We start from the raw sequence: 18099 nt of genomic DNA, 5'->3' as shown, positions 1-18099 counted from the left end.
AAAAGGGCCAGGTGTGGTGGTGCATGCTTGTAATCCCAGTGGCTCAGAAGGCTGAGGCAGGAGGATCACAAGTTTGAGGCCAGCCTCAGCAACTTAGTGAGACCCTGTCTTAAAATAAAAAATAAAAAGGGCTGGGATGTGGCTCAGCGGCTAAGGGCCTCTGGATTCAATCCCTAGTACTGCAAAAAAATAAAAAATAAAACTAAACCCAAGTTCACCTGTTAGTGCTGTTCATTGGAACAGGCGCCTCTGTGCCGTGTGACACCAGCAAAGGCCCCAGCCTCAGACACAGGGTGAGGGACCACGTCCTCTGCTGTCGACCTCTCATTTGTCTCACTTGACCTTGTCAGTGAATCTGATTTCCGCAAATCTCTTCTTCCTTCTGATTTGTGCTTCTGAATTACGTAGGGTCCGAAGCCCCCACCCCCAGTTAGGTTGGCGTCGTGTTGAGGTGCCAGCCGTTTCCATGGACCTCAGAGGCTGGCTTGCCCCTGCCCGGGTTCCAGAGTAAGAGATGGGTCATTGGGAGACAAAGCACTGCTTTGATGCCTTGCTTTTGTTTAATGTTAGGTGTGGTGTTTCCTTGATGTTGAATTTCAGCTGACTGAGGTTGGGAGCAGGCAGTGCGTTTATCCAAGGAGAGGATCTTTTAAAAGAATGGGAAGATGCTGACAGACCCCAGTGTGGGGGTAACAGCCCATTCTGAGGAAGGGCGGGAACAGGGATCGGGCAGCCAGGAGGCCTCTTTCTCACCCGCCCGGGCCTGCTCTGGTTACAGTATCTAATGACTTTGCTCATGACTCGGGGAATGTGTTCATTTCCTGTGGCCACTGTAACAGATGACCACAAAGTAGGTATCTTAAAGCAACAGACATCTATTCTCTCACAGTTCTGGAGACCAGAAGTCCAAAATCCAGCAGGGCTCTGCTTCCTCTGGAGGCTGCTCCGAGGCAGGGAGTCAGGCCCTGGGGACACCCAGGAGCGGGAGGGTCGAAATCCGAGGGAGCAGCGAGCCCAGGCCTGTGGCCTCTTCCACTGCCCAACCCCAGCCAGTCTCCTCTAATGAGCTGGTTTGTGGCTGAGATTAAAAAATCAGAGCTTCATTCTTGCCGTTTAAACAGAAAATATATTCTGGCCAGACGTGGTGGCCCAACTTGGGAGACTGAGGCAGGAGGATGGCAAGTTTGCCGTCAGCCTGGGCAAGTTAGTGAGACCCTGTCTCAAAAGGAAAAATCAAAAGGGCTGGGGGCGTGGCTCAGTGGAAGAGTGTGCTGGACTCAACCCCCAGTCTGTATTCTACACCCAAATGCCAAATCCCCCAAGAGGGCAAGAATCCTGCTCCCCCACGGGACCTGGAGGCAGGGTTTGCTGCGTGAACCTGGGGGCCTGCAAAGGTGGAGGACGCCGAATACTTGGAGGTGGAGGTGGAGTCAGCTTGTGGGGACAGGAACAGGGGGACAGTGCTTGGTGGTTGACCGTGTCTCCCCTTCATGAGTTCCCTGGGGCCATTCCCATTTGGACATGGGGTCCTGACACCCCCCCATAACATCGGCAGCTGGAGCCCGTCTGTTTGGATGTAGGAGGTGGTTTCTTCCTTAGCTGCGACCCTGCGTGGTGGATTCTCATCTGCGTGGCTCCTGTGTCTTCCACTCTCCCACTTCCTGGGTCACCGGTTAACCCCAGAGCTGGCAGCCCTCACCGAACTCCAAGGCCCAGCCTGGGCTACGGGATCTCCTCTTCCCCTGGTGACCCTCCTGTGGTGTGGCACCTGCCGGGTGACAGAGCCCTCCCCATCCAGCCCCTGGGGGAAGGTTGCTTTCCTTTGCCTTTGTTCCTGGATCTCCTTTATATTTTGGTGCTGGGGATGGACCCCAGAACCTCCCACACTCTAGCACCTCTCTCCACCCCGCCTGCTCCTGTGTGTTCTTCAGATTTAGTCTCAGCACCATCTCATCAGCCTTCCTCTACGTCATATAGACAATGTGTGCTTTGTCGTCACGGTGATGTTGTGTGCCCAGAGGTTGCATTTCATATCCTTCTGTTGATGTTGGCAGGGCAGTAGACGCCCTGAAGAACAGCCAGAGTGTGTGCTGTTGCACAGATCAGCCCCTGTCCACCTGGCGCTGGCCCTGTCTCTGGGACTGGGGAGCCTGGGAAAGAGGACGGTGGTGGGGACATCTGAGTGGGTTGTCCACGCTGGCTGCAGATAAAAGAGCCTGGGGAGAGAGGCCAGAACCCCCTGGTGCAGAGAGGCGAGAGGGTGGGGCAGCAGAATCGATGCCAACAGGATGAATGGAAAAGTGGACGGTGGGTCCTGCCGTCACCGCGGGTGTGGTGCAGGTCAGCCCAGGCGGCTCAGGGAGGCTGTCCCGGAGCAGAGTGAGTGCAGGCCGGGTGGCAGGCGCTTTGTGGAGGTGGCTCTCCTTCCCATCCCCTGCCGCAGAGTCGAGCAGTGGTCCAGATGGATCAGTCTTGATCTGAACAGGCGTGTGCGTGCCAGCGCCGAGGCTTCCAAGCCCCTGGGGAGCAGGTTCTGTTTCCATCCTGCAGCACCGGCTCTGCCCGTGGTCCTCAGCCCCCCCATTGTCCCCACTCCAAAAGGCGGCATTGGGCTGCTCTCCTGAGGCTTGGTGGAGAGCTGGAGCACCCCCTACACACCCCAACACACACACACCCCGACACATACACCCCGACACACACACCTCAACACACACACTCCCCAACACACACACCCCAACACACACACCTCAACACACACATCCCAACACACACACCCCAACACACACACCCCCAACACACACACCCCAACACACACACTCCCCACACATACACACACCCCAACACACACACTGCAACACACATACACACACCCCAACACACACTCCCCAACACACACACCCCAACACACACTCCCCAACACACACTCCCCAACACACACACCCCAAAACACACTCCCCAACACACACACTCCCCACACATACACACTCCCCACACATACACACTCCCCAACACACACACCCCAACACACACACACCCCGACACACACACCCTGACACACACACCCCAAAACACACTCCCCAACACACACTCCCCAACACACACACCCCAACACACACACACACCAACACATACACTCCCCAACACACACACCCCAACACACACACTCCCCACACATACACACACCGCAACACACACACTCCCCACACATACACACTCCCCAACACACACACTCCCCAACACACACACTCCCCACACACACACACACCCCAACACACACACTCCCCACACATACACACACCGCAACACACACACTCCCCACACATACACACACCCCAACACATACACTCCCCAACACACACACACACCCCAACACACACACCCCCAACACACACACCCCAACACATACACTCCCCAACACACACACTCCCCAACACACACCCCAACACACGCACTCCCCACACATACACACACCCCAACACACACACTCCCCAACACACACACACACCCCAACACACACACACCCAACACACACACCCCAACACAAACACTCCCCAACACACACACACCAACACACACACACCAACACACACACTCCCCACCCCAACACATACACTCCCCAACACACACACACACCCCAACACACACACACCCCCAACACACCCCAACACAAACACTCCCCAACACACACACCCCAACACACGCACTCCCCACACATACACACACCCCAACACACACACTCCCCAACACACACACTCCCCAACACACACACTCCCCAACACACACACTCCCCCCACACACACACTCCCCAACACACATACTCCCCGGAAGGCCTTGGCCTGAGGGTGCTGCGGTGACAACAGATGAGGCCTATTTCCCAGGACGTGGGGTGGGTGTACAATATGCTCCCCTCGTTTCTATTTTTTTTTCTGATGTCCTTTTAGAATGGTAAAATAAGTAATAGGCGGGTGAAAACAGTCCACAGACAGATGAAGTTGATGGGCTGGGCCCACTTCTGTCTCCCATCCCCAGTCTCGGCCACTGTCACCTCCAATCCTCCCACCACCTCGTGGGGGTAGTTTTCTGTTGACTATTTGCTGAGCTCTGTGGCAGCCCTGGGTATGGGTGTGACGTGGTCCTTACATTTGTGGAGCCTGGGTCTCGGCAGCACTTGAGTACCCAGGTCGGGATCCAGGTTCCTTGTGTCAGGGGCCTGCTGTCCCCCAGACAGGCTGCAGCATCTCTGCCCAGATCTGTGCTCAGGGGGCTTACGAGGCTGCGGTGACTCTGAGAATCCTGCGCCTCACTGTCCCCCTGCCCCTGTGGCTTGCCCCTGTGGTCCTGGGAGGAGTCCAAGTTCAGGCCTCAGCCTTTCCTCAGGGCCGTGCCTGTGTCGGACGTGAAGGTGGACACAGCTCCACACCCATGACAGCGTGTCCCTCTGGTCTGGCAGGGCAGGAGGCAGGAAGATTGCTGTAGTGGGTGAGGCTTGGACTTAATCAGGCGAGCAAAGAATGTGAAAGTCCCATGTCACCTGTAAAGCACCTGCCAGGGGTGAGGTCGCAAACTGTCCTCTCTTGTCATCTCTCTTTTTCTGAGGCCTCACTGTGGGACCTTGAGGGCTACAGTGGCAGGGGGGAGGTTGTGAGGCTCTGGAACCCTGCGCAGGGCTGAGCCGGTCGGGATCAGCCTGGCTGGACACCTACTCCAGGCTGGGGCCATTCCCAGAGGCCCCTCCAGAAATGCTGACCCCCTGAAGCCTGGCCTTATCATAGGCAGGGGACGTCACTACCAGAGGCCCTCTTGGCTGAGGGTCATATCGGTGACTACAGGTGCCCATCTGCCTAGGACCACCAAAGAGGAGAGAAGGGTTTTCAGACACTGGAGCTGCCTCTCAACGGCAGAGCTGCTGACCCTGGGCCGCGGGCAGGACCTGTGCACTGCAGGATGCGAGCAGCACCCCTGGCCTCCATCCAGCAGGTGCAGTGGTGCCCGACCCAGGTGACAACCAGACACATCTCCAGGTGCTGCCAAAGGCCCCTGGAGGCCAAAATCATCCTCATGGAGTAGCGGGTCGGAGGCTCCAGCAGCGGCCTTCTGTGGCCCGGCTCCAGCATCCTGAGCAGGCGCTCAGAGCAGTTTCCTTTGTTCCTTTCTCAAAAGGCTGACCTCACTGGGCTTGGTCCTGGGTTTTGCTGACTCACCAGCGCTAACCACAAGCAGCCTTGCGATGTTGGGGGATCCCAGATGACTTACCATGGGACTTGGTATGCAAATCCAGAAGATTCTTTTTTATTTTAACTAAATTGGAGACAGAAATCCTCTACTTCCTTTTTAGCTAAGGGCACGCCGCGCCTGCTCATAGGAACACCTTTGCGGTGCCGTCTTCTGACATCACCAGACGTTTCTCTCTTGCGACTTTGGGCCTTTGCTCCGTGACCAGTGGCTGATCTGAGAGCCGGGGCAGGCTGAGGTTGGCTAGTGGTTGAGGGATTTTCTTAAGGCCTCTGACCCGGAACTAGCAGAGGAAAGCAAAGTTCTGACTATTGATGGCAAGGAGGAGTCTGGTCCCAGCCGCTGCCCAGGGTCCCAGCCCACTGCTGAGCACTGGGTCCCTAGGGCAAGGGCTTGTGTGTTCGCCCATCCTCTTGGGACAACAGCCCAAGTTCTGGCTTTGAGCTGGGGCTTTGCAAAACCCAGCGTTGCTCTGAAGGTGGACACACCCTGAGGTTCAGTTGAAGACCTGCCTGGTCACAGCCGGCAGCAAGCAGCTTCCTGTCCCCAGGGAGGAAGGAGGTCAGCTCATCTGAATTCCATGGCGGCTCCTCTCTCAGGCCTCTTTCTCTGCCTCCTTAGGAAAATAGGTTTCCTCGTTGGGCTTTGAGCTGAGCTCCCACCCTGCACTGGAAAATCCTAATTATTGAGAGACGTCAGGGTGCCCACAGTTCTCTTCATGGGCCCTCACTGTCTCTATTCTGCTGTGGCACCCAGAGGAGTGGCTTCTTGGCTCGGAAGCACGCGATTGGACTTGAGCAGCCATTGGGCCTGGAAGTCAGATGCCAGGCTGGCCCCACCTCAGGCACGGTGTCTGTGACCTTCCTCCCAGTCAGGGCTGTGTGTTCAGATGCTCCCATCAACTTGGGCCAGAGGGTGAAGGGGAAGAGAAGTAAAATCTGCCCATCAGGGATGGCAGGACGGTACTGGTGGCGTTGCTTGGCCCTGTGCCCCTGGCCCCTGGTTAATGCGCCAGGCCGGGTCCTCCTTTTACAAGCCAGAGCTTGGGGGGTGCCAGGCTCAGCTGGAACTTGGTCTTTGCTCTCCAGGGCTGCTCTTCCTGCCTTTACCTGCCCATGGCCTTGGAGAGCTCAGAGTCTGCCAGATTCCTCTGTCGGGTAGCCAGTCTGTTGCCTGCCAGAGTGAAGATGCTTTCCCAAAATAGTCACCCGGAGGGAAAGAGCAGCCCTGGCCCTGACAGTCACTGCCCAGCTAGCTCAGTGGCTCCTGGCCCCACCGGGGCTCACCTCCACCGGCAGCCCCAAGGCACTGCCCTCAGGCATGGGGCTGGAGTTTTCCTCTCTCCCCTCCCCTCTCCCTCTACCTTTGTTCTTTCTCTCTGTGAGCTTTGGGTTTAAACCCAGATGACTCAGAAGAGAGATGTTCCAGAGCCTGCTTCGCTGAGGGGCAGGTCACAGGGTGGGAGCAGGAGGAGGGGACAGGTGCTGGCAGCCAGCCCAGCCCCCTGCAGCTGTGCCAGGCTGTGAGGAGGCAGCCAACCGAGCAGGTCAGACAGGTGGAGCCAGCCTGCCCGGCTGCCCGTCCCCAGCCCCTGTCCCCAGCCTCCGTGGGCCCTCCTTCACCCACAAAGCAAGTGACCTGCCCTTTTCTTTTTTCTGCTGCTTTCGTTCACTGGCACCTTTGGGGGACACTCCCAGCGTGAGAAAAACGCCTTTGGAACGGGGCGTTCACGAATTTGCTTGGAGAGGAATGTGTCGTGTTCGTGTATAGAAATGTGGCCTTGGTGTTCCTTGGTGTCCCGGGAGCATTTCTGATTTTCAGGTCCTTGGTTCTGAAAGGCAGATTTCTTATGCTTAAGGGCACATTGAGGTCCAGAAACCAGGAGGGGTTTTGTGAGTGCGGCTGAGAGCCCGGGAGGACTTCATTGCTGTGATGTGGGCTTCTCCTTCCAGAGAGGGATTGGGGTGAGCGAGCCTCGGCTCAGCCTCCCCAAGTGGCTTTCCTGGGGTGCTTCTCTCAGTTTCTACTCAGGGAAACACGGGAGTGCTGGGCTTCCTCTGAGACTCGCTGGGTCTGCTCTCCACTTTAAAGTTTTGCCATCTCTCCCGTGGAGGCTGGACTGAGAGCCCAGGGTCCGGCATTCTCGCCCCACCATGTCTGTTCCCCTAGACAGTCTTCGGGGGTTTTCTGGTCTGTTCCAGTGGAGCATAAGCTCGGGGTGTCCCACCCAAGATGAGGACTCTTTTCCTACATGGTGTCATTGGAAGCGTGTTCACCATCTTGCACTGAACCGGCTGTGCCCTCTCCTTTCTGCCACTGTCATGGAACATCACCCAATCTTGTTGAGCCCAGAGGCTCAGGCCCCCAAGACCCACAGTGCTCAGAGGCTTTCCTGAAACGCCCCTGGCGTGGTGTACGCTGCAGGGAGAGGACAGGGAAGCTGCGTTGGCTGCTAAGTGAACCCTCTGTGACGAGACGCTATTGGTTAAGAGATTTGCCTTTGTATTTTTTAATTCCAAGGCAATTTATGAGGCTCAAACGGCTTAGATTATGGGATAGACCAATAAAGTTTCCTTCAGGCACAAGTAAAAGAAAATCTCACTCAAAATGACTGAATTCATCAGAACGTTCTTTTTTCAGTGCTGGGGATGGAACTCTGGTCCTTGCAAATGTAGGCATGCATTTCACCACCGAGCGACGTCCCCAGCCCCTGAACATTAATTTTATAAAACAAGAAGTCCGGAAGTGGGTAGCTTCATAATGGGTTACATCCCGAGGCCCAGGAACATCAGGATTGGGGCTCTCTGCTTCTGTTCTGCCAGGCTCAGCCTGCTGGCTTCACCTCCTGCCAGCTCCCTCCCCTCGGGCTCCTCCTGGGGTCTCTTGTTAGGAGTGGGGGAACAACTTTCCCCACAGGCCAAAGGCTTTCCCGCATACCTCATTGGCCAGCATCAGGTCTCCTGCCCAGCTCCAGACCAACGAGTGGCAGGGGAATGGGTTAGCGATGGGTTAGCGACGGCCTCTGGAGGCACAGGGGAGAAAGACGAGATCCTGGAGCAAATCCATCTATGAGCAGGGAGAAGACAGGGCGTGGGTCAGGGGCCAGCACCCAGAGCATCTCTACTTGGGAAAATTAGATTTATTTAAAGTTCTAACTGTGGGCAATATGGTAACTCTCCCTCCCCAGAAACACACACACACACACACACACACACACCACCCTCCTTTTTATGAAATATTAATGCAAAGTTTTAGACTTTTGCTTCCCAGGAAGATCCTTCTTCCCAGGAGGCATCTGGGCTGCTGATTTTCAAGTAGTTGAGCTTTCTTTTTTGGGGGGTCTTTTCTCTTTTATTTCTTTTTCTTTCTTTCTTTCTTTTTTTTTTCCTGAACCTCAATAGAGTCCTAAATACTTAAGAGGTGTTAGAGTGAGTCTCCTAGCTCTGCAGAAGCAGAAGCCACGGGCTTCTGGCCAGCAGCCCCAAAGCACCAGCAAGCCTGTCGGCCGCTCACCCAAGGATGCTGTGGGGATCGGTCATGGCCCACGTCACCTGCCCCCTGCAGCGCGCTCTTCTCCTGGGCAGCCCAGCTGGCTCCTGAAACTCAGGGGTGAGGGGTAATACGGGTGGCGGCCCCCACTGGGAAAGCCGGTGCTAGGAGACCCAGGCCCAGTGGGCACTTCAGAGGCTCAGAACTTTCAAGTCAAGGCTGGGCACAGTGGCCAGTGACTGTAATCCCAGCAGCTCAGGAGGCTGGGGCAAGAGGACCGCAAGTTCAAGGCCAGCGTGGGCAACTTAATAGGTCAGTTTCTCAAAATAAAAAATCGAAAGAGCTTGGGATGTAGTTCCCTGGGAGAATACCCCTGGGTTCAATCCCTAGTACCGTAAAATAAAAATAAAAAACGACCCCCACAGGCTGGGGACATAGCTCAGTTGGTGGAGTGCTTGCCTTGCATGCACAAGGCTCTGGGTTCAAACCCCAGCACAAAAAAAACCCCCAAAACCCAAGGAGGTGCCACACTCAAGGAGGCAGGCTTCCTGACCTGGACAGAAGTCAGCGAGGCTGTGACAGTGTCTCAGAGGCTCCCTGTAGCCGCAGTCACCTTCCTGCCCGGGGACAGGTTTTCCAGATGAGCTCTATGAAGGGGCCACAGAATTCCTTCGAATGTCCCTGTGAAGCACAAGAAGATCTCAGCCGAGCTGAGCCTCCCAGGCCCCTCTCAGAGCCTGCTGGGAGCTTGGGGTCAAAGCCAGGGCCATCCTCAGCACGTCCTTTCTCCAGACCTGACTTGGCTTGACCAGCTGGTTCCCAGGGTGACCTGCCCCGCAGAGTGTGGGAGGGCTTTGCTATTGGAGGTGCTTTTAAGGAGAGGTCCCAGCCGTGCCTTGCCAGGTGTCTTCCACAATGTGGCCTTTCCTCCAGAGCCACCTGCTGTGGCCTTTGGCTGTGCCGTGCTGCCCTTGAACCTCTCCTTAGCGGGCACTGCAGCCATCTCTGTGCTCACATGGGCCCCTGTGCTGGGATCAGAGGGACACCTGAGTTTGGTTTTCTCATGCAGATTGTGCCACTGGGCTGTGCCTTTGGGCCTGGGTGACCTCCATGGGAGGCCACTCAACACAGGAGCTTCTGGGGACATAATCGCGTGTTCGCCATCTGTTCTGCGTCCTTGTTGCATTAGGTGCTGCTGGAAGACATGCGAGTAGAGGGTGAGGAGGTGACCCCACGTGCTCCCAATCTGATGCCCACGGTTTGAGCAGAAGCGAGGGTTGCGGCACGGGGGACAGTTGGGGACAGCTCAAGGAGTGCGTGAGCAGGGTGCAGCTCCCAGGTGTCTCAGTGCCCCGTGCGACAGCTGGTGGGACTCAGAGGACAGCTCTGGCAGATCCGTCCACCCCCCAGGGCTCCCTCGCTCCCGAAATAGAGCAGTTCCTCCTGGGGCCACAGGCCCTCCCTCCAGCCTCACTCTGTCCCCTCCTCCTTGGTCGCTTTGCCACCACGGTGTCAGCAGGTTGAGCCCCTCACGCTGTCAGCCCCAGTCCCTCTGCCAGCCCCACTTTCCCCCGAGGCGTGTGACCTGCCATCACCCTGGGGACCCCTCCCCGCTGCAGGCCTTCTCACGGCCGCTTTCTCGTCCCCTGCCTGTGGACAGCTGGCTCCCCGAGGCCCAGGCCGTCGGCTGTCTTCCCGTTGAACCTGAGTGTCCGAGAGCCGGGGGCAGAGCAGGGACTCCTTTGTTCTCGGGAACCCCAGCGTCCAAGAGCACCGCGACCGCAGTCAACTTTTCTGTAACGTGCAGGAGAGGACACTGCCCTGGTGACGGTGGCGGCCCTGTTAGGAGGAGGAGGAGGAGGAGAAGACAACCCGGGGCTCCCGGCTGAGCTCCAGGCCTTTCCAGTGTCCATGTCGAGGCGCGGAAGCCGCCTGGTGGCCAGGCCGGAGCGCTCCGGGGGAAGAAGCCTGTGATTTCATCTGAGTGCGTTCACTCGGACCCTGGCTGTGGATTCCAGAAAGTTCCACTGGGTCAAAGACGTTGGCTGACGTGGCCTTTCAGACTTGAGGGGACACACTCGGACTGACGTCCTGACCAAGACCCACCTTTGCCTTGATTCCTGGCCTCCTCTCTCTGACTCGGAACGGTCCTCTGCATCGCAGGGTCCTGGACTCAGGGGCAGGAGGAAGGAGCGCCCTCCTGACGCCCTGGTGCCTGGGGCAGCAGACACGGTGGTCAGACACCTTCCCGGGTCAGCGCCTTGAGGCAGAAGCGGGTTCTGTTTGGGAACCGGGTGGGGGCCCTGCTGAGCCTGGGATCTGGGGCTTCCCAGAGGTGCCTTTGGCCTTTCTGGACCAGGCTTTCCCTTGGGACTGATTCTGAGCTGAGGGTGGGTGGAGGACTTGGCCTTGCCCTTGGTCTTGGTGTCTGCTTGAGACCTTGCTGGGGGTTAGGAGGCACCTATCCCTGAGACACATGGACCCTGCCACCATCCCCACCGCCCCGGCTCCCCCTGCAGGGCTGGGCCTGGTGTGGTGACAGGCCGGAGCCCACACTGCCACCTCTCCACCTCCAGCTCTGGGTGGGCCAGCGTCCTGCGTCCACAGGTCCCCCTGGTCACCAGTCCACGGCTTCCATGTGGCCTCTGTCTTCAGCATTCAGGGTCCTGCACCTGGGAGTCCAGAGAGGGAGAACTTTGACTGGGTTCCCGCTTGTCCATGTTTACTGGGGGCAAGTGACTGGGGAATGGGCCGAATCAGACCCTCTGGGTGTGGGGCTAGGGCTGCGTTTCCGAGGCTTCTTTCTGGGCAGTGACGCTGACAGCTCCGCTCCAAGCGAGAAACACGCTCTGTGGGAATTTGCCTCTGGGATAGAATTTGACCTACTGGGGCGTTTCCACCCATGCTGAGGTCATGATTAGGTCCAGCCTGGCCGGCTTTTCAACCCGAATCTTCTGGCTTCACCCGTTTGGGGAGGAAGATGAAAGGAAGAGCCAACTCCCACACGACCCTTATGTCCTGGGTCCTTCTGAACGCGTGCAGGAGTCTCCAAGGGGCTTTCTTGAGCCTGCTTTTAGCTGCACCACCGGGTGGAAATTCAGGGTGCGATGTCCCACGCTGACAGGGGTCACCTTGGACTTGCTAAGAACACCCCACCACGCCCACGTCACGCAGAGAGCAACCATCCCATCAGTGGTCTGCAGCCAAGGCAATTAGTCAGATGACTTTTTTCTTGCAGCACTGGCTATGGAACCCAGGGCCTTATATGCCAGGCAAGTGTTCAACCACTGAGCTACACTCAGCTCAGCCACGGTTCTTAAAACAGTCCATGTGTAATGGTCCATTTTCTGTGCCAACTTGGCCAGGCTGTAATACCTTGTGATTCAGCCAAACTCCAACCGAGCTGCAGCTGCAGAGGTATTTTGAGGATGCAGTGACTTCTACAATCACTGTCTAGGAGCAAAGGAGGGTTGTCCTCTACCATGTTGGTGGGCCTCCTCCAATCAGTTGAAAGGCGTTTCGAGCACCACTAATATTTCCCAAGGAAGAAAAAAAATGCCACCTGTGAACTGTGGCAGCGATGGCCAGTCTCTAGCCCCAGCCTGCCCTGTGCACTTCAGACTTGCCTGACTTCCCCCAGTCATCTGGGCCAGTTCCTTGCAATGTATCTCTTCATCTGCCACTTCTGCGTCAGGCTCTGTAGCAGAACTCCAGGGCTCTCCCTTCACAGTGCTAACTTTTCTATTTCTATTTTTATTTTTTGGCACTGGGGATTGAACCCAGGGGTGTTTAACCACTGAGCACCATCCCCAGCCCTTTTTACTTTATGAGACAGGGTCTTACTAAGTTGCTGAGGCTGGCCTTGAACTTGTGATCCTCCTGCCTCCGCCTCCTGAGTTGCTGGATTACAGGCGTGCTGCGTCACCACCCCCAGCCATACGAACTGTAAAATGAGTTTTTCCTCCCGACTTTTTCTCTTCCAGGGACATTCTGTCTTTTCCCCTCCTGGTCAGCTTGTGGTGGGCCAGCCCTTGGGGTCTGTGGCCCTCAGCTTTCTCCTGCAGCCTCCCTCTGCTCCCCCGCTTTCCTTCCTCTCCACAGGTCCTGGGGGGCAGCCCAGGCCTGCCCCCAGCCACGCGGGACGCCCGGACAGGCCAGCTGTGAGTGTTTCTTTGGCAGTGTCTTAGCTGGTTGTTGTGAGTAATAGTGAAGGAAGCAATCAGCAAGTATACTGCCCTAGAAGTGCTGCACGTTGTTGGGCCAGAGGGAAGAAAAGCCGGAGACGCCTGGACACGGGTCGCCAGGACCCTGAGCTCTGCTCGGTCACGCCGCGGGGGGAGGGCTGCTGGGGACAGGGGGCCCTAGGGCCCCTGGAGAGGCCTGGTTAGGGCTGTTGAGGGCAGCAGGAGGGGGCTGGGGCGTGGGCCACTGCTGGCTGGGAGGAGTCTGCACCCAGGGACGCCGCACTCCTCTGCGTCGAGTTAGGTCGTGAGCAGGAGAGGTGTTATCCACCTTCAGAGGAGGAAGCGGAAGCCCCAGGAGGAGGGGTGGCTGAGGGTGCCGGTGACGGGAGGGGCGCGGGGCTTAGCCCCCAGACCTCCGGCTGGGGAATTCCTTCCTGACCTCTGGCCAGCGTCCTCAGGGATGGCCCGCCCGCAGGCTGCTCTGCTGAGAGTGGACACACACTCCCCCAGGATTGGGCTCCCTTGGCAACCCCAGGGCGCACCGCTTGGGGCTTTGGGAGATGTGACTGCTCGGAGAATTTTCCTTTTCAGCTAATTCCAGGCCGAGGCTGTTGGCAGCAGTGACACTGGTGGCTAATGATAAAGGCTCCCCAAGGAACCCCAGCTGACAACCCACTGGCTCCTCCCACAGACGCCGACTTGGGGCCACTGTACTGTGGCCACCTGTTTGCCATGGCATCAGGAGCCGGACCCAGCCTGCAGAGGACCCAGAGGGAAGACACCGGGTGGCTTCTCAGGTCTCAGACATGGCAAGGTCGTGGCCTCCCGAAGTTGTGATGACCCCCGAGTGGGTCCCGTGCCTTTGTCTCTTGGCTCTGACACTGAACCCAGAGTGCTCCGCTTCTCTGTCCCATCGTTCTCAAGTCTGTGCTTACAGAAACCCATCTGAGTGAGCCGGGCTCGGTGGCACACGCCTGTAATCCAGCGGCTCCGGAGGCTGAGGCAGGAGGATCACGAGTTCAAAGGCAGCCTCAGCAATTTAGTGAGGCCCTAAGTAACTCAGTGAGACCCCCATCTCTAAATAAAATACAAAAAAGCCTGGGATATGGCTCAGTGGTTATGCGCTCGGGGTTCAATCCCCCATACCAGAAAAAAAGAAATTCACCCAAGCCCAAGAGGTGAAGCCAAAGTCAGCAGCTTACTCCTTGGACCCCAGTGATCAAGACAATCCTCCAAGGTCCATGTGGCACCAAAGGTGAGCAGCCTCCCAGACCACTGATGCAGGCCAGGGACAGCACCTGTGTGACCCCAGCCTCAGTATGTCCCTGCCCTGGTCCCCTTCCAATCTCTGCCCGGGGCTCCTCCGTCGGGGGCACCTGTGGGACCCCATCTCTGCTCTCTTCCTGTAACCCTGCTTCCTCGTGCTGGCCAGGAGAGGAGCCTGTTTCCATCCTGACCACTGGGCGAGACTCAGAGGCCAGTCAGGGAGGTTCCAGGGTCACACCTCCTCCCTTTCTCTCGGTGCTGGAGGGGAAGTTTCTGGCCCCACTCCTCAGCAACCCAGCCCCTGAGGCATCCGCTCTCTTTTTCCTTAAATAGACTGGAGCACAGAGGGTCCCTTTGTAATAGCACATCAGATTGCCCTGTGCCCACTCGGCCACAAACTCCCTTGGGCCCCAGCCCTGGGGGGGGGGGGGCGGGCGTGGGCTGCAGTGGGGCTGATGAAGTCCTGGAATGCTGGCCACTGGGACAGACCACACTCAGATTCCTCCCGGGAGTTTTGACCGAGGCAGCACAGAGAACTGCTTCAAGCCAAAGTCTTTACATTTTTCCCAGTTTTCGGCAGAAGTGAAGAATGTGGGCCTTCCCCGACCCGAGGCTGACGCAGGGCCCTGCATCTTTAAATTGAAGGGACCACACTCTTGATGCGTGACCTCACTAGCCGATTAATTTGAGTTCGAGTGAACTCATTTGCAGGAGACCTCTTTCCTATGTAGCTGGGCTTTCACTTTTGCCAGTATAAAACCAAGAAAAACTGTCCTCGGAGAATTCAGCTTAGCAGTGCCTGAGAGTAAGTAAGGAATCGGGAAGACAGTCTCTGCTTCAAACAGAACTTGTCTGTAGGGTGATTCAGAGCAGTCAGGAGAGGTTTGTACTGACAGCTGCAGAAGAGATGTACTTGGGTATAGATTTAGCTCTTTATCTTTCTAAAAGATTCTAGAAGATAGAAGGCGAATGGATTGGGACAGAGGGCTGTTTCTCCCCCCCCCCCCTCTCTCTCACACACACACACACACACACACACACACACACACACTCTTCCTTTGGGGAATGTATGAGGAGATTCTTGAAAGTCGGTCATTGGAAAGTTGGAAAGGGATCAAGAATTTTATGGTTGTGGGTTGGGTGGGTAAAGGGGAGTTTAGCCTACACTAAGCCTTAGGTTTGATCCCCCACCACCACCAAAAAAAGAATTTCATGGTTGAACTTAAGGATGGAGGCTGTAGAGTTCAGATGCAAATCTTAGGTTTGGGGTGGGGGTGGGGGTTTGATCTTGGCTTCAAGGCAGAGTGAGGTTTAAAAGAATATTTGGTTTAAACTCTCTGGGTGCAGTAATATGCGCCTGTAACCCAAGCTACTCAGGAGGCTGAGATTGGAGGATCACAAGTTTGAGGCCAGCCTGGGTAACTTAGCAACACTCTGGGTCTCAAAATTTTAAAAAATTAAAAGTGCTGGGAATGTAGCTCAATGGTAGAGTGTCCCACACCCTGCCAAGTTCAATCTGCAATACCACAACAAAACAAAACAAAGAAATATACATGCACACATATATATTTAAGTATTTATATGCATATGTACTTAATGTACTCTGTGGTTTATACCAATATCAACTTCACAGTTTTATTATCTTATGCACAGGATGTTACCGTTGGAGGAAACTGGGTGAAGGGTACACAGGATCTCTACATTTTTAATTTGCAATTGCTTATCAATCTATGAGTCTTTTTGAAATAACGTGTTAAAGATGGGGATATAGCTCAGTGGTAGAGTGTATGCTTCACGCACAAAGTCCTGAGTTCAATCCCCAAACTGCCCCCCTCCAAAAAAATTAAGTTAAAACATACATATTTAAGAGGTGGGCTCGATGGTACATGCCTGTAATACCAGCTACTCTGGAGGCTGAGGCAGGGGGATTGCAAGTTCAAGGCCAGCCTGGGAAACTTAGTGAGATCCTGTCTCAAAAACAAGAAACAAAACATATTGACTTTTGACTAAATGTGCTGTTATCCTGGATCAGATTCTGGAGCAAAAAAAAAAAAAAAAGAGAGAGAGAGATGAGTAGAAAAACTAGTGAAATCCAGAAAAGTCTTCAGTTGAAAGTGCGGCACTGACGTCGGTTTCCTTCTCTTCCTTGTGGTGCTGGGGCAGGAGCCCAGGGCCTGGCTTGCTCCCAGTGCTCACCCCACCACTGAGCTACACGCCCAGCCCCTCACTGTCCATTTCAGAGTTTTGACAAAGGTGCAGTGGTGATGTAAGACGCCAGCATCAGAGGGAACAGGGTAAAGGGTACGAGGAAACTCTGCTATCCTTTGCGGGTTTTCTGTAAATCTAGAATTATTCCAGAATAAATGCTAATTAAAAACAGAGTGTATCCATGTGTGCACATGCACATTTACACTGGAACACAGCCAGGCACGGGAGCTTTGAAGACACACTTCCTCTAGGTGAGCACCCACAGTGCTCTGGATGGGGCCCTTGACAAGTGAGCTGCAGGGTGCTGTTGCCCCCTGATCTGGCGGATGGTCAGAGGGAACCCCGCAGTGTTCTTAAAACCCAGTGGGAGCATTGAGCTCTCCCCCATCCAGGTCATAATAATGCAGTGTCAAAATACAGTCCCGTTTCCCAGAGCAGAAACCGAGGCACAGACGACCCTGAAGTAAGCAGATTGTGATTTTCCAGAATATTTAAAACCAGATCATCTTTTGTTTTCCAAGCATATGTTTGCAAATTTGCAGAGTAATCTAGAAACCGTGGCTGTTGCAACATAAAAAGAAATGAACTTTGCCACCGTTTTCTGGGCTGTCTTCAGGATCAGGGGCCAAAACTGGTGTGTGGGGTGGGGGATTCTGTCAAAATGGAAGTACTGATTTTGCACCTCTCCTCCCTGGTGCTTGGCCAGGCATGTCCAGGGGCCCCAGAGCACCTGGTGGCTTGCTGCCCAGTGTCTGCTCCTCTCCACGCAGCACTGCCTGGTGTTTGTGGGGAAGCAGATGCAGGCCCAGGGCTCCCACTAAGATGCCCCTGGTCCTCCAGCCCCGCCCCCTGGTCCTCCAGCCCCGGCCCCTGGACTGGCCTTGGTCTCCCTCTGTTCTCAAGCTGCCTTTTCTTTCCAGTTGGAACCCAACCTTTTTGCTTGGGTTCCCCAGAGTCCCCTGACCCACCTGCTATGGAAAGAGGAGGGGGAGAAATGGACTCTCATCCTTCATCCCCGGAGACCTTGCTGTGTCCATCGTCCCCCAAGGCCAGGTCACCTAGAGTCACTTTAGACAAGCCCCTTCCTCCTCCTAGGCCAGAACCAGAAAGCTCAAAATAAATTGGTGAATACGAGGATCCTGGTAGCCTTCAGCCAAGAGGCTTTTTGTGCACCCCAAGCTTTCCCATAGCGGCTCTTCACGCTGCAGGGGGGACTCTCCCGGTTCCTGATGCTCTCACAGCCACACAAGCATCCTGCCATGAGGCATTTCCATACCAAAGTAGAAGTCTCAGGTGATCCCGTCTGCCTCTCAGTAAGTAACTTTAGGCTGTGGGGTGGGGGGATTGAACCCCGGGCCTCCCTCCTGCTGGGCCCTTGCAGGGGGCCTCCTCAGCCACGCCTTGCCTGTCTGAAACCACTTAACCCCTGCACCTGGGATCCAGTGAGAAGAGCAGAGATAAGGAGATGGTAGCGTAGGAGCCCCACACAGCCTCCCCCCCCCCCCCCGTGGCCGGGAAGCTTCGGCTCGGCTCAGATCAGCGGGGCCGGCTGGTTGTTAGAAACTGCTGGGGTTCCAAGTGTCCCCCACAAAGCCTGGGTGGGAAACTTAATCCCCAAGGCAACAGTGTGGGGAGCTGGGGCCTGAGGATTCGGCCGTGAAGGGGGGTGAACACAGGGACGTGGTCACCATGGAAGCCGGGAGCTGAGCTGTGTCCGTCT

General features: G+C 55.9%; 1 long non-coding RNA gene across 3 annotated transcripts in view; it reads left to right on the top strand.

Annotated features, from left to right (window-relative positions):
- LOC114102298 (uncharacterized) overlaps positions 1 to 17873 on the top strand; it is a 39803-nt gene extending 21930 nt beyond the window's left edge. For 2 of the 3 annotated variants that reach the window (XR_003584483.2, XR_003584482.3), the window contains 2 exons: positions 13497 to 14160; positions 17475 to 17873. This is a non-coding gene — a long non-coding RNA (uncharacterized lncRNA). Of the gene's footprint in view, positions 1 to 13496; positions 14161 to 14741; positions 14977 to 17474 lie in introns of all 3 variants that reach the window. The other variant, XR_011708739.1, reaches the window with a different exon arrangement.
- Positions 17874 to 18099: the final 226 nt, after the last annotated feature.

Source organism: Marmota flaviventris, chromosome 10, assembly GCF_047511675.1.
Source record: "Marmota flaviventris isolate mMarFla1 chromosome 10, mMarFla1.hap1, whole genome shotgun sequence".
In the NCBI taxonomy this organism is placed as follows: Eukaryota; Metazoa; Chordata; class Mammalia; order Rodentia; family Sciuridae; genus Marmota; species Marmota flaviventris.
The sequence above is the reverse complement of the archived record's forward strand: the minus strand, read 5'-3'. Positions and strand labels throughout refer to the sequence as shown.